The 13,069-nt window shown below is 39.9% G+C and overlaps 1 protein-coding gene across 1 annotated transcript in view; it reads left to right on the forward strand.

The window, feature by feature from the left end:
- Positions 1-6,699: 6,699 nt before the first annotated feature.
- Positions 6,700-13,069, forward strand: part of LOC106604584 (stonustoxin subunit beta-like) — a 35,274-nt gene continuing 28,904 nt past the window's right edge. The window contains exon 1 of the mRNA XM_082975136.1: positions 6,700-6,835. The gene's annotated coding sequence lies outside the window, so the exon portion shown is untranslated. The remainder of the gene's footprint in view (positions 6,836-13,069) is intronic.

Genomic DNA, 13,069 nt, shown 5'->3' on the forward strand with positions numbered 1-13,069 from the left:
CGACAACGTCTCTTCCCCCTCAGGAGGCTGAAAAGATTTGGCATGGGCCCTCAGATCCTCAAAAAGTTCTACAGCTGCACCATTGAGAGCATCTTGACTGGCTGCATTACCGCCTGGTACGGCAATTGCATGGCACCCGACCGCACGGCCCAACAAAGTATGACCCAGTACATCACTGGGGCTGAGCTTTCTGCCATCCAGGGCCTCTATACCAGGCTGTGTAAGAAACACTCCCAAAAAATTGTCAAACACTACAGCCACCCAAGCCATAGACTTTTCTCTCTGCTACCGCATGGCAAGCGGTACCAGTGCACCAAGACTGGAATCAATAGGACCCTGAATAGCTTCTACCCCCAGCCATTAGACTGCTAAACAAGGCTGCTAAATAGTGAATCAAATGGCTACCCACTGCTGCTACTGTCTATTATCTATCCTGTTGCCTAGTCACTTTAACCCTACCTATATGCTACCTCAATGACCTCGCACCATGCACATCGACTCCGTACTGGTACTCCCCAGTATTTTTATTTTTACTCGTTATTGTTATTCATTATTCATTGTGTATTTATTCCTTGTGCCACTAATTCAATAAAAAAAAATATATAATTATCTTCTTTAACTCTGAGTTGTTAAAAAAGGACCGGTAAAGTAAGCATTTCACTTTTAGTCTAAACCTGTGTTTACGAAGCATGTGACTAATAAAATGTTTTTAATTTTACTTCACCTTCATATCTGTGTCCTGCATCACATCATGCAACTGCAAAAACAAGATGACTGTCTCTTTTAATGGCTGTCTTTCATAATGGTAGAGGATGACAATAGTGCTGGCTCTATTAAAAAACATCCCTAAAGTGCCGTCCTTTAATCTTCAGGCAGGATTTGTAGAACGCAAAGTGTTCCTATTCCAGAAAGACACAGGGAAACTGGGCCTCTCTGCAAACCAAAGGTCTTAAGAGGGCTTTCTGCTTAATGGATTATGAGGCAGCAACTTGTCTGCCACAGGATAAAGAGACCTCCCACATAATGATTCCCATTTTAGACCTTTGGTCTGACCAAGTGTGGAGCCAAGGGATGTGGTAAAAGAAAAATGTGTTTCATTTAGAAGAATACACTTGCACACTTCCTGTGCATTATAATTGTATTAATAATGATTTATAAGCTATGCATCATAATGAAAGGTGGGTGTTTATAACTGCTCATAAACGTCTAGTAAAACTATATCCATAAAGTCCTCTGGCCAGGTTGTATAATGCATTATGAAGCACAATTATATAGTGCCCTATAAATAGAAGAAATTACGGATTTTTTTGCTGTGGGTCTTTATTACCTCCAATAGGTCGAGACTACCTTCTCAAGCTATGGTCACATGGTCAGGGAAAACCTCCTGGTCCAATACAGAACATGTATTTGAAAGTGTAGTTCCTTTTTATACCATAGGGTGCACTGTCATGTCAGACTACTGCTGTCAATAGAAATCACATCTGGTTCCAAAACAATACTAATGTCACCTTCAACAGTAATAGAAGATAGACCCAAATACCTCCCTCACTGCCTTGGTTTGCGGTATGCTGAATGTGTATAATGAAATCAGTTGTAGGCATTGGAGAGGGAGAGAGAGAGAGAGAGAGAGAGAGGAGAGAGAGAGAGAGAGAGAGAGAGAGAGAGAGAGAGAGAGAGAGAGAGAGAGCGCATGGGGTGACAACAATAGGATAGCTTGGACTATTTTCCCCATGAAAGGTCAATTAATTGAATTTAGATACGGATGAGGGAGTTGACAAATATTGACATTACAACAAATTTCTATTTTTGACCTTTTACATGTTATCCAAGCGCCAGCTCAGGACAATGTGGAGGGGAAAAAGGCATTCAGGGGTAATTTTCCAAATCCATTTTTAGCCAGAAGCAATTGCCTCTATCGCTGGCTAGTGTGGATCGAAGCACACAGTTTTATTAAAGGTTCAGTTGTCTGCATGATGGGTTATCACGGCCCTGTGAGGGGAAGTCCAGTGTGGATTAAAAAGTGTGTATTCATAGATCCCATTGCCTCTGTTATTAGGCAAAAGGTCTAAATTACTGCAATAATAATTATTTGTATACACACACATACTTGCAGGCACAAACATACACGCAGACTTATCTCTGGATTTAATGAGGGAATGTATAGTGGAAAAACCAGTTACCAGTTGCAGACTGAACAAGGCTTAATTTTCTGTCCTTGATTGTGTAAAGAGAAAAAAAGTAATTATCTTATTTCAATGAGGGTGCAATTCTTGAGGGCTGCCACGGGTGCAACGGAAAAGGTTATGGGACTGCTGCTGCAGAGATTATTTCCCTGGAGTCTATTATTGCTGGAGCAACCATAGATATATGAATGCCTCGAAGCACAATAGGTACCTCATCAGCTCTGGTGGCCTCCTTGGTAGACGGAGCCCCGCAGAAATGTTTGTCATCTCAAATGGTGTAGTTCTTTTGTTTCTGACAGGCACAGCTCCAATGGGGCCATCTGTAACAAGAAGTTAAATAAAAAATCCACAGAGGATTTTTTCTGTTGCCCATGCAGCCATGTGTTTTGAGTAAAAAATAATGCAATTTCTGTTTAGTCCACTGGGATTTGTAGAAAGGATTTGCGGTATGATTGCTGTTTTGGAACTCTTCAATGTGTATCAAAGGCCTTACAATTCACCAGAACCATATTATTGACATCATTGAGTAAAAACACAATAATTGACATTTGCTGAGTGAAAACCTCTGTTCTTATGTCACACCTTTGCCTTGAGGCATGGATAAAATTAGATAAATGTATTAAACCCATAGTATATTAAGTCATCTAATTTTGATGGATAAGGACCTACAGTATGTGGAGCTCATATCACCCCAGTAAACCCAAAATCCAATATTAAAGGGCAGGAATGGGAGAAGAACTCTTCTTGGGACGGACTCAGAGCGTAGGAGGCGGCACTCAACGTCTCATTGAGAGTCCATTGAGACTTAAAGGAGTATTTCTTCCCCATTCAGCTTCATTGTTTTTTTCCTCCGACTGCGTCTCCCGGGAAACTGCCACTCAAATGCACGTCTCCCTGAATGGCCACATGGATCCTGTTTTGACAGGAGAGTGTCTTTCTTCTCTGGACTGTTCTAATGCCTGGAACTTCGTGATTAATTTAGAGAGAGCCCCCTTATCTCATGTGGAGCTCAATGGACACTGTGGCGCTCAAAGGACACTGTCCATCAAAATGGTGGTGCCCATCGTGGACATACTCATAGAGAAAACACTATAGGTTCCAAAGGAGGGGACGGGTGTCACGCCCTGACCTGAGAGAGCCTTTTTATGTCTCTATTTAGGTTTGGTCAGGGTGTGATTTGGGTGGGCATTCTATGTCCTTTTTTCTATGTTTTTGTATTTCTTTGTTTTGGCCTGGTATGGCTCTCAATCAGGGACAGCTGTACATCGTTGTCGCTGATTGGGAGTCATACTTAGGCAGCCTGTTTTCCTTTGGGGTTTTGTGGGTAGTTGTTTTCTGTCTTGTGTGTTCACCTGGCAGAACTGTTGACTTTCGTTTTCTTGTGTTATTTAAAGTGATTCATTAAAGTTAATATGAGCACTTACCACGCTGCATCTTGGTCCCCTCTGTCAGACGATCGTTACAACGGGGTCCAAAGAATGGAGACATCTCAATACCATTGCTCAGAAACATTTCAGTTAATGAGATGTGGGGTAATTTATGGCCCTATCATCCAGTTTATTAGATGAGTCTTGCCAACACTACACTTTTATTATCCTGAAAGCATAAAGTGAAAATTACATGAAACATTTTCCTTAAAATAAATAAAATGCTAAAACTAGGAAAATAATGTGTTGATGTATGTACTTGGCCAAGACTACAGTATGTTAACAGCCTATATTGTGCTGATAATTGTATATTAGGTAGTATGCCTTTAAGGCTACAGGTATTAGTCCAATCAAAGAAAAATACAGATGGGTAGATGGCGGAAGCAGAAGTGTAATTTGAAGTTGAAAGCACGTAGAGTACAGTTAGCGAGAAAGATTAGTGGACAACAGTGAATTCCAAGAATGGAAATAAAAGGGCTAAAATAGTTGTGTAAAATGAGTCTGAGTGTTGCTTGTTGGAGTATGTTTTTTGGATAAGGATGTTTATTTGGGAAATCCTTTTGACGTCACAAGGATGGTGAAGAGGCATTGGAATAAGTGGACGCAGTAAAAGTAACCAGGAGTGGTATGGTGTTGATATCGTGTGTATCTAAAGAGAAAAAAGAGCGTGCATTGTGGCTCGCGAAATTATCAACGCATGACGTGGACATCTTTGATTTTCAGAGCAGGGCACTGGTGAAAGGTGTTCTCTGCTATCCCGTTGGACATTGATGATCAATATCTTAGACAGAACATGTCCAGGAGTAGTTAATACACGTCACATGACCCAATTGGAGACTTAGAAAAAGGAGCAAAGTGTATCTGTATTATTTATGTTTGAGTATTTACCACCCTATGTAAAGCTGGGATATATAAGATACGCTGTAAGAGCGTTCGTGCAAAACACGATGCAATGCAAGAAGTGTAAAAAGTTTGGCCATGTGTCAAGTCTTTGCAGACGGAAGGAATATGTTATTGAAGAGTATGTGAATGTAAAATGTTGCAACTGTGGTGGGGATCATATTTCTGAATTGCCTGAGTGTTTTGTCAGGGTGAAAGAGGTTGAGGTGTCAAGTATCAGGGCTGTGCAAAACAATCTCCTATGTGGAGGCGGTGAAGAGAGTTGAAGGGGCAAGAGGCCACAGTTCTGAAGAAGATATGGTGGTGGATACAAATGTTAAACGTCAATCAAGTGATCTGGATACACTTGTTGGGAAGAAGGTGGATTTTGTAGCATTTACAGTGCATTCGGAAAGTATTCAGACCCCTCGACTCTTTCCACATTTTGTTACATTACAGCCTTATTCTAAAATTGATTAAATATATGTTTTTCCTCATCAATCTACACAAAATAACACATATTGGCAGGTTTTTAGAAATGGTTGCAAGTTTATAATTTTTTTAAACAGAAATACTTTATTTACATAAGTATTCAGACCCCTTGCTATGAGACTCAAAATTGAGCTCAGGTGCTTCCTGTTTCCATTGATCATCCTTGAGATGTTTCTACAACTTGATTGGAGTCCACCTGTGGTAAACTCAATTGTTTGGAAATGATTTGGAAAGGCACACGCCTATCTATATAAGGTCCCACAGTTGACAGTGCATGTCAGAGCAAAAACCAAGCCATGAGGTTGAGGGAATTGTCCGAAGAGCTCCGAGGCAGGATTGTGTCGAGGCACAGATCTGGGGAAAGGTACCAAAAAATGTATCCAGCACTGAAAGGTCCCCAAGAACACAGTGGCCTCCATCATTCTTAAATGGAATAAGTTTGGAACCACCAAGACTTCCTAGAGCTGGCCTCCCGGCCAAACTGAACAATCGGGGGAGAAGGGCCTTGGTCAGGGAGGTGACCAAGAGCACGATGGTCACTCTGACAGAGCTCCAGAGTTCTTCTGTGGAGATGGGAGAACCTTCCAGAAGGACAACCATCTATGCAGCACTCCACCAATCACGCCTTTATGGTAGAGTGGCCAGATGGAAGCCACAAGCAGCAAGGACTGGGAGACTAGTCAGGATTGAGGGAACGTTGAATGGAACAAAGTACAGAGAGATCCTTGATGAAAACCTGCTCCAGAGCACTCAGGACCTCAGACTGTGGCGAAGGTTTACCTTCCAACAGAACAACGGCTCTAAGCACACAGCCAAGACAATGCAGGTGTGGCTTCGTGACAAGTCTCTGAATGTCTTTGAGTGGCCCAGCCAGAGCCCGGACTTGAACCCGATCGAACATCTCTGGAGAGACCTTAAAATAATTGTGCCACTGACAGAGCTGACAGAGCTTAAGAGGATCTGCAGAAAAGAATGTGAGAAACTCCCCAAATACAGGTGTGCCAAGCTTGAAGCGTTATACCAAAGAACACTCTAGGCTGTAATCGCTGCCAAACGTGCTTCAATAAAGTACTGACTAAATGGTCTGAATAATTTTGTAAATGTGATATTTCCAGTTTTTTTTATAGCTTTGCAAAAATTCTATAAACTTGTTTTTGCTTTGTCATTATGGGGTATTGTGTATAGATTGATGAGGGAAAATAACTTTTTAATCCATTTTAGAATAAGGCTGTAACTAAGCAAAATGTGGAGAAAGTCAAGGGGTCTGAATACTTTCCAAGTGCACTGTATAGCCAGAGTTATTAATTGTACTGCACAAGTGTCCAAGAAGTCCAAGAAGCTGGACATCATTATATTTGCAGCCAAGAAGTTTTTGATTCTTCAAGACATAAAGGCAGAAGCACTGCAAGGAATACTGTTGCCATCACAGGATCCTTCTGAGCCTGTGTAGGGACCTGATTAAAACAGAAAATCAGGCTGATTTAGTTTATTTAACATTTTGTTATTGATAGTTTGTATGGATTTTTTATCATTTTTATTTTTTACCCCACATTTTTCCTTTTCAGATCTTTGTTATCCACCTGTACAGTAGGTGGCGGAATGCGCATATAATGCCATTATACCGAAGAAGAAGAAGGCGGCTACAGGTATGGGTGTAGTTGGAGGTGTGTCCAACCTACAGATGCCATCTTGAATTTAGGCTGCAGGTACATTGTTTGGGGAGAGCATTGTTTTCTACTTGTTTGGGATTTTAGGCCTCTTTTCACCTATGTTCCACTCTGCTTTGGGGGACATTTCCTTGGATTTGGACTTGAAGTTCCTTTCAAAACTCAAAGACCCAAACTGGAGGATCTGGTATGACTAAGGTTTTGTGGATTTGTTCTTTGTACTGTTGGCTCTGACAAAAATATATATTTTTTTATGTTTGAATCATTATTTTGTTGCTTACGTTGAACCTCTATGATATTCATACTGTTATAGCCAATATACTCTTATTTCACTGACCACATCCCCCAGTCTTTTATTTCTGTTAAGTTTATGGTTCATACAAGTTTCCTCCAACCTGACACTAGAGACACCATAACGGTTATCTCAAATCTTTTTGTTGCGTTACAAAGTGGGATTGAAATAGATTTAAGTGTAATTTTTGTCATTGATCAACACAACATATTCCATCATTAAATTATTTTATTTTTTTTACATTTTACCTTTATTTAACTAGGCAAGTCAGTTAATAACAAATTCTTATTTTCAATGACGGCCTAGGAACAGGGGGATAACTGCCTTGTTCAGGGGCAGAACGATAGATTTTTACCTTGTCAGCTCAGGGATTCGATCTTGCAACCTTTAATATTGTCAAAGTGAAAAGGCCATTGGTGATTTTAAAACAGCTACAGAGTTCAATGGCTGTGATGGGAGAAAACTGAGGATGAATCAACAACATTGCAGTGATTCCACAATAATGACCTAAATTACAGAGCGAAAAGAAGAATACAAATATTCCAAAACATGTACCTTGTATGCAACTAGGCACTAAAGTAATACTGCAAAATAAAAAATGCTAAGGAATACATGTTTTGGTTTAAATGCAAAACCTAACATTTGGGGCAAATCAACACAACACATGACTAAGTAACTGCCTCCTTATTTTCAAGCATGGTGGTGGCTGCACCATGGTATGGGTAAGCTTGACATTGGCTGGGGCGGATGAAAATAAACAGAAGGGAGCTAAGCACAGGCAAAATCCTAGAGGAAAACCTGGTTCAGTCTGCTTTCCACCAGAAACTGGGAGATGAATTCACCTTTCAGCAGGACAATAATCTACAACACAAAGCCAAATCTACACTGAAGTTGCTTACCAATGTTCACGAGTGGTCAAGTTACAGTTTTGACTTAAATCTGCTTGAAAATCTATGGCAAGACTTGAAAACTGCTGTCTAGCCATGATCCCTATAACTAACACCTTGACAGAACGTGAAGAATTTTGAACAGAATAATGGGCAAAGGAGACAGGCAAGGGCAAAGAACAAAAATTGAACTTTTTCCTTTCTTCCTAAATTGATGTACCTTTACAATAAGGGAAAGTATAACAGTCTTCAGTGTAAATGTAAATGTATCATAGTGATATTTGTTTTACACAGGCAACCAAATTCAGAAATTTTGCTAATTATTTCCATATCTGATACCCATATTTTCCGTAATGTGTAAACAGCAATAACAAAAAATTATACAATCTGATCTTTAGACTTCAGATTTATACCACCTACATATGTGGATCTGACTCCTGATACAAACCCCATCCTCCATATACGACCTCTGTCTGGATGCTCTGATCAGATTATTTCAACTCTGAAGTCGATATTTCTTGTTGCACATTACCTGCCGTAACCATGACAACCACCACAACAGTGACAGGAAATTAGCATTGCATCCGTGTGCTACTTCAGAGGCTACTGTACATCAGTGTGAATGCGCAAATCTTATATGGGTCACATGTAAAACTGAGTGTGCACAGTCAAGAAAAAATATTGGAATGTTGAAAGAAAATCAGATCTGGATTCTTAGGATGGATGTGTAACCACTGCATAAGTGAGACAATGATTCAACCAGTTTTTGTGGAAGTGCCAAAATGACGTACTTTGGTGTTTTTTTTCCTGTCAGGTCCAGATTTGACAGGCCTCAGATCAGATGTGCACTGCAGCAATTCACAGGATCATTGCTAATAGGGAATGCATTACATGGCAGATATATCTTTGACAGCTCTTATAGACGGGTTGGTTGTCTTCAAAATCCTAACACATGGCCATCTGCCACATTGATGCGCATGTGATGTCTATGGTTGGGGAAATCACCTGACTCCAAGAGCTTGCTGAGAAAAGCATCATATTCTATGGTTGAATATGGCACCTTCTTGACTTGTCAGTGCCTAATGAACATGGTAGATGTGCCAACTAGTGGCTGTCTTAACCTTCTCTGTTCTATGGTCTCTGGAGAATTCCTGGGCTATCTCCTTTTCTCTTAGCATTTAGCTTTTTCTTAGATTTCCTATGATATGGGAATATTTTCTCTCTCTCTCGGTTGCAGAATTTCATCAAGGGAATCGATTTTCCCCTTTCTTGAAAGTCAAATGTAATCTGCCACAGCCATTTTAAAGCTGGGTGATTTGTTTCTCCCTAGTGTTCTGTCAGTACCCCTAGGATAATTAGGTGATTTGTTTAGCTTGCCTCTTAGGTGCTCATTTGATATAGCCGGTCACACATTGAGCGGCAGTACAAAATGAGCGCTTTGGGAAATACGTTTACACACCATTAACCACACACTTATAGAATTGGAGTCTGAGGAGCTGTAGAACATTCATGCTTTGTTTGGAATCGCATAACTCCATACTATCTCTATGGTCAGAGTTGGGTAGGTTAGTTTCTAAATGTAATCCGTTACAGTTACTAGTTACCTGTCCTAAATTGTAATCAGTAACGTAATTTTTGGATTACCCAAACTCAGTAACGTAATCTGATTACATTCCGTTACTTTTAGATTATTTTCCCCTTAAGAGACATTAGAAGAAGACAAAAACCTATGTTACCAATTTAATGGCATCTATTTCAGGATAAACCAATGTTAAAGTTTACATATCTGGCCATATATGGATGTTCCATTTTACTTTATGGGTTGGTTATGTAGGCTTCTTCTAACCCATCGTTCTCTACTACATATAATAATACGATTAAATTATATCTTTACATTAAAAACCAAAGTCTATCAGAATTCCAGTTATTCCAATAAATGTTATACCCCTTGATCTTCAAGAATAGGACTTGGAAATATGGAAGTATAGATTATCCAAATTGTTTTACCTGAGCATGACCCCAAAACTAAGGACTTATTAGCCAGCCCTACTCTGCTGTCTATGATTTTGTTGTCATTGAGGACTGATTGGGCTCATTGATTCGAGTTGAAAAATAAATGCTGTGCTCATGGAATGACATGCTTTGAACACTACTGAAAAATGCTATTTACATGTGAAAATCAATGCCATATGCTGCCTATTGTTTACCTTTTTGTTGGTGACACTTTGATATCTTGATAATATGCAGCTGTTTGAAGGGCAAATACAAAGATGAAACAATTGCAAAACGGCACCCCGTCTCTGTTTTGGTGAAAAAGCTGAGGGATGGGCCTGGAGAAATGTAAAAACTCTCAGATTACTAAACAGAGCTATGGATGCAAGGACTGACCATCCATGATATACAAATGATTGTTTTAACCATGTTATGAGGCTATACAGTCTTTGTTAAAATTGTAAATTGGAGTTAAAACAAGCTTATATTTTGGGTCCTTGTTCTCGACAGTCGAACTAAACTCATGAGGCATTTATAAGTTCTATTCTTCAAGAATCAATGGATATATATATATATATATATATATATATATATATATATATATATATATATATATATATATATATATATATATATATATATATCATTTATAAGTCCAAAAATAGATGTAGCAACTACAGATTGCATCTTTTAAGTCTAACAAAAGTGTGGAAGTTTGATCATGCCTATCATCAGGCCTATGGATTTTTATTTATCAGGATGAATTAGGTAGAGGAATAAAAGCCACACTGTTATTCCATACGCCTGGATCCGCACTATGCAGCTGTTGCAAGAGCGCATTTTTCACTGGCAGTCCACTGGTTTCAAAAACAATGATTGATAGGCAGCTTAAACTTCTTGAATTCAACCATTATTGGGTTCAAATGCACATTTAGATTTGTGAACAGCCATCCACAACAACCACAATCTGTAAAACGCAAATAGCTAAATGAGAGAGCAACAGTATGATTCACAACGATGCCCTATGTAGATATCAATAATACGTGATATCCGTATCGCCGTAGACCACACCACTGCTGTCATCCTTACCGCTAAGCCTTTATTCAACTTGGATAATCTTTGGATGCCGACAGCAGTCGCACCATTGGAAGACATAGCTTGGACTGTAGCCAACAAAAGCCTATTCCTGCTCTTTTCCCGCGATCCATCGAACACATTTGGTGTGTCATTATAGTGGTCTCTGGCATGTGGTCAGACTCGCTCAGGTGGAACACACTTAAACCTTTTTCAATGCTGATTTGATTGAAATTGAAAAACAGAGAAGTGTCAAAGATTTTTTTCGCAAACATCCTTTCTGAATTTAAAAGTAATCCTCAAAGTAATCATCTAGTTTTTCAAAAGTATCTGTAATCTGATTACAATATTTTAATTGGTAACGTAATGGATTACAGTTACCGTTTTTTGTAATCCCTTACATGCCTACAGTATAATGAGTATGTGGTCGTTTTAGTATGTAGAATATGCATGTGGGGTAGTATGTTCATATTAGTACGATGGAAAGACTAGGATTTCATGCTGCATCAACTGATCGACTGTTTACATGGGGGACAGTTAACTACAGGAAAACAACTACAGTAAACTACTAACACAGTAAACTACTACAGTAAATTACTAACACAGTAAACTACTACAGTAACCTACTACTACAGTAAACTACTAACACAGTAAACTACTAATTAACTACTACAGTAAACTACTAGCACAGTGAGCTACTACTCTTGACTGCCAATGCTGCACTGGGCAAAAAGTTGAGAAAAGTACTGTGGGAATTTAAGAAAAAAATTCCAGGATGTAGATTTTGATATTTTTTTTTTTTACTAAAAGTTCTTATAGAAGGACATCTTTGCCTGACATCCTCAACACTATACCCAGGGCAGTGAATAAGGCCACTGCTAAGCAAATGATGTAATGGGGACACCCTGTAGCCTCCAGGATTCCTGCAAAGTGCCAAGTTATCAATTTTAACCGCCTAGAGCTATCAACTAAGTACATTTGAACAACCTCCTACTTGTTTTTACCTACTGCCATCATACATCTTCTTATTCAGGACCCCTATGTGGTTTTTGGGATACAATTATCCTTCAAAATGTTACCGTGATTCTGGAAGATGTGTTTGTGTGTGGGAGTAGTGGGACTCTGAATAATACATACTTAATTGCATTCTCAAGAGTAATTCAAATGTTAAAATATACGCTATATATACAAAAGTATGTGGATACCCCTTTGGGTATTTCAGCCACATTCATTGCTGACAGGTGTAATCTCCATAGACAAACATTGGCAGTAGAATGGCCTTACTGAACAGTTCAGACTTTCAACTTGGCACTGTCATAGGATGCCACCTTTCCAACAAGTTACTTCATCCAATTTCTGCCCTGCTAGAGCTGCCCCCGTCAACTGTAAGTGCTGTTATTGTGAAGTATAAATGTCTAGGAGCAACAACGACCCAGACGCGAAGTGGTAGGACACACAAGCTCACAGAATGGGACCACCGAGTGCTGAAGCGCAGTAGCGAGTAAAAATCGTCTGTCCTCGTTTGCAACACTCACTACCGAGTGCCAAACTATCTCTGGAAGCAACATCACAAGAACTGTTTGTCGGGAGCTTCGTGAAATGGGTTTCCATGGCTGAGCAGCTGCACACAATCTTAATATCACCCTGAGCAATGCCAAGCATTGCTGGAGTGGTGTAAAACTCGCCGCCATTGGACTCTTGAGCAGTGGAAATGTGTTCTCTGGAGTGATGAATTACACTTCACCATCTGGCAGTCTGACAGATGAATCTGGGTTTGGCGATGCTAGGAGATAGCTACCTGCCCGAATACATAAAGGTTGGGGGAGGAGAAATAATGGTTTTGGCTAGACCCCTTAGTTCCAGAGAAAGGAAAATCTAACGTTACAGCCTACAGTGACATTCTAGACTATTCTGTGCTTCCAACTTTGTAGCAACAGTTTGGGGAAGGCCCTTTCCTGTTTCAGCATGACAAGGTCCACGTGCAGAAAGCGAGGTCCATACAGAAATGGTTTGTCGAGATCGGTGTGGAAGAACTTGACTGGCCTGCACTGAGCCCAGACCTGAGCACCATCAAAAACCTTTGGGATGAATTAGAACGCAGACTGCTAGCCAGACCTAATCGCCCAACATCAGTGCCCGACCTCACTAATGCCCCTGTGGCTGAATAGAAGCAAGT

The sequence above is a fragment of the Salmo salar genome, chromosome 05 (genome assembly GCF_965601325.2).
Source record: "Salmo salar chromosome 05, fSalSal1, whole genome shotgun sequence".
Classification (NCBI taxonomy): Eukaryota; Metazoa; Chordata; class Actinopteri; order Salmoniformes; family Salmonidae; genus Salmo; species Salmo salar.